Source organism: Nicotiana attenuata, unplaced genomic scaffold (genome assembly GCF_001879085.1).
Source record: "Nicotiana attenuata strain UT unplaced genomic scaffold, NIATTr2, whole genome shotgun sequence".
In the NCBI taxonomy this organism is placed as follows: domain Eukaryota; kingdom Viridiplantae; phylum Streptophyta; class Magnoliopsida; order Solanales; family Solanaceae; genus Nicotiana; species Nicotiana attenuata.
The window spans coordinates 167,122-171,210 of record NW_017671781.1 but is presented as its reverse complement, the minus strand read 5'-3'; the positions used below and the strand labels follow the sequence as shown (position 1 = coordinate 171,210).

Genomic DNA, 4,089 nt, shown 5'->3' with positions numbered 1-4,089 from the left:
CCCGGTGACCCTCTACCACTCAACCCCCCCCCCCCCCCCCTCCGGGCCTCCAATGGCCCCTCTCATGTCATTCTTGCCACCTGCAGGGCCCTCAAGGGACCAGGGCTAATTGACTTGCATCTATGACTCCTCTCTCACCTGTTTCAGGCCATTCCGGTGTGATTTCGAGTGAGATCGTCCTATATTAGCTACGATCTATGGTTTTCTAAGCAGGTTTCTTCATCTCTGTATGGTTCTCTTTGAAACCCTAATTTCTTTTCTAAAACCTCTTAGATCTGTGCAGAAATAAGATGATTTGGGTTTGTTTCATGTGAGTTTTTACAACAGCCTTAAGATTCTTTACAAGACTCGTACGATTTTCAAGTGATTTTCATCTTTTCCTAAAACTAGGGTTTCTGGAATTTCTTTTTAAAAATTGTTTAATGATTTTCTGTGTTTAATCTTCTGTTTCTCATATATTTTGACAGATTTTTGTGAGCCTGCTACAACCTTAGTCCGTTTGTGCTGAAAACATTAATTTTGGGGGTTCTTCGTTTTGTTTCTGGATATTGGTACATTTGATTGTGCTCTTGCTTTGGGTTCTTGTGATTTCTCCTGATTTTCTTGTCCTAATATGCTTCTACTGAATTGCTTAGTTCAACGCTTTCACTGATTCTATATGCTTGATCTTTCTCATTGAATCAGTATCGTTTAACTATATGTTTTGTTAAAGCTATGTGAAATCCTGACTATTCATGTTCTACCTTATTTTATATGCTAAGCATGATGCCTCTTTTATGACTTTCCGAACCCTTGATTACTCCGAATCCCTTATTTCCTGGTTTAATTTGGACACCTTCCATTTAACTCTTGATTCTTACCTCTCTATTCGATTTGACTGGATTGCTTGCCTTAATTAATTTTTCCTTGCCTTGTTTGTATTTCGCTGATTATTACTGATTTGTTTCCTTAATTAAACTGTTGTTCATTTANCTTTGCCAAGATTCAGCTTCTGTTCTTGACTCCTTATATTTGAGCAGTTGGTTCACCATTTTTGGGCTTGTGTTATATATTTTTTCTCTTGAGAACAATAGTTAATTCTTGTCCTTATTAAGTTTTTTCTCTTGAGAACGATGTTCTATTGGCACTATATAATATCTCAAATAACTTATTTTGGTGCAGAAAAATTTTGAAAAAAAGAAACAAGAACTGTCAGCTTCTCAAAGTGCATCAACTGAGGTAGGAGACACTAATTCAGCAAGCCAATTAAGTGAAATGGATATTTGGGTGCAATCTGTTGGTGGAAAGAAAAAGGAAGGGTTGCAGGACTTGGTTCTTTGGGTCGATCTGTTAAAGTATTTAAGCATTCAACATCTACTTTACAAGGAGAAATTGATGAGCTAATTAAATCTCAGGTGCATGCTTCCAATGCACACTTATATGCTCAGTTGCAAGAAGAGCGGCGCAACAATAAAAAGATGAGGAAAGAATTAGACTTATTGAAGAAGTATGTGAATTTCAATGCATCATCTTCAGATGAGTTATCATCTCAAGAAGACAATCAAGGATCTGAGAACGAAAGTGACGATGACTCTGATAATGTGAATGAAAGTGGTTCTCACCCTGGTAACGCGAATGAAAGTGACTATAATCATGATTGAGATGTTCATTAGACTATTAAGTTTCATATTTGAGATATTTTGGTTTTTGTTTAAGGATTATATGATATTACATTAACGTTATGAATTATGTTTTCCTTTTGTTATAATTATATTAGATGTGTGTTGAATGATTATGATTGTGATAATATAGTTGAATTGTAAGAATATAAGCTAGAATAAATTAAAAACATCTTGAAAATGCATAGATTACTTGCAAATTTTAATGGGAAAATATTTTCGAACGCGTCAATTTTATATGGTAATTTTCTTATAAAAAACAATTACATAGGGATTTTCTTACCAATATTACATATGAATTTTCCTACGAAAATATCACTTATGGATTTTCTTGGGGATTTCAAATATTTCTTTTGTTTCATTGGAAATCTTACATGGTGATTTACCTACGAATTATTATTTGGGAACTTTGCTGGGGTTTTACATGCAACATTTTCATGTGAATTTTCTTGCGAAAATGTGTTCCTGCGGATTTTACTTAAGGATTTTCATGGGGAATTACATGCGGATTTCTTCCTACAAAAATTCCCAAGAAAAATCCCTTGTTTACGAATTTTTACCAAAATATTATTGCGAATTTTTTGAGATGTTTCGCTGATAAATCCGCAAGTAAGTTACATGGCGATACAAAATCCCCAGGTAATTTACCTGGGGATATTTTAATTCCCAGGTAATAATTACCTACGGAGGTTTTTCCAACGGATTTATTTTGGTAGGAAATTCCGCAGAAAATCAAAGTACCTGCGGATTTTCGTATCTTATCCCTTGGAAAATCCCCATGTAATCAGCAATTTTCTTGTAGTGAAGTTTCCTCGGACATGCCGGTTTCCATTGGAGATTTATAAAAGGTTTTTCCAAAATTGCTAACCCTTTGTGTAAATTGCTTGAAAAAGATCACCCTTTTGTGTTTTCTGATGACTGCAGGGTATCTTTTGAGGAATTGAAATAGAGGTTGGTAACAGCACCTATCATAGTTGCACCTGACTGGGAGCAACCATTTGAGCTGATGTGTGATGCGAGCTACTATGCTGTGGGAGCAGTTCTTGGGCAGCGAAAAGACAAAGTCATGCATCTAATATACTACGCAAGTAGAACTCTGAGTGGTGCCCAACAAAAATACACAGTGACCAAAAAGGAGATGCTAGCAGTGGTGTTCGCATTTGAAAAATTCAGGGCATACCTGATAGGCTCAAAGGTAATTGTTTATACTGACCGTGCTGCTCTCAGGTACTTAATCGAGAAGAAGGAATCAAAGCCGCGCCTAACTCGATGGGTGCTACTGCTGCAAGAATTTGACTTGGAAATTTGTGACCGAAAGGAACGGAGAACCAAGTGGCTGATCACTTGTCTAGGCTGGAAGAGCCGAGAAGAAGGTCGAGGTGGAAGAGATTGCGGAGACTTTCCCGGATGAACAACTATTAGCCACGAGTCTTGAGGTAGCTCCATGGTATGTACATATTGCAAACTACTTGGCGAGCGGTATTGTTCCCTATGACCTTTCCTCTATTCAAAAGAAAAAGTTCTTTCAGGATTGTCGCATGTATATTGGGAGGAACCTTATCTGTTCAGGATTTATGTTGACAACATGATCCAGAGATGTATCCCCAAGATAGACCAATCTTCATTTTGCAGGCGTGTCACGCGTCACCATATGGTGGCCATTTCGAAGGAGTACTAACACGGAAAAAGTGTTGGAGTCGGGCTTCTACTGGCCGACATTGTTCAAAGTTGCACACTTTTGGGAAAAGGGTTGTGATGAATGACAATGAACCGGAATATTTCCCGCCGACATGAGATGCCTATGAACCCAATTCAGGAGGTAGAAGTGTTTGATGTATGGAGAATCGATTTCATGGGGCCTTATGGTTATCTGAAAATTGGCTGCCCGGATTCTGGGAGGGACTATAGCACTTGCGTACCCTTGATTTGGTAGCACTCTGGGAACCACTCTTGGAGGTGGCGGAGGAGGGTCTGGAACATTGTCATTAGCATTGGCCTGGCGGCCTCGTCTTGGTCTGGGAGGTACAAGAGGCACCTCATCCTCTCCAATTTCATCTACCTCCTCCCCGCAAGCACGTTTCCAAGAGGGTCGTTCGCATTTAAAGCCATTGGGTACCTGTAGTAATCACACACACAAATTAGTAATAAGGAAGGAAAGAAGAACAACACACAAAACTAACTAAATAGATAGCCAAAACCGTTAGCTCCCCGGCAACGGCGCCAAAAAGTTAATCGCTGCAAACTCCATACTACTATAAAGTAAGAAGAGAGGGTCGCAATAGCTCTTACCTGATATGAGGGCCGTGATCGAATTCCTCAGAGAGCTAGAAATTGGAGCTGGGTATCTATCTAGACTAGAGTCGTGTAATTGTTCTAAATGTCACTTCCAACATTTTTGGGTTTTTCAATTATAAACTACTATTATCAAACT

At 38.6% G+C, this 4,089-nt stretch overlaps 1 pseudogene; it reads left to right on the top strand.

Annotated features, from left to right (window-relative positions):
* The first annotated feature begins 1,254 nt into the window (after positions 1-1,254).
* LOC109210184 lies at positions 1,255-1,640 on the top strand (annotated as a pseudogene).
* Positions 1,641-4,089: the final 2,449 nt, after the last annotated feature.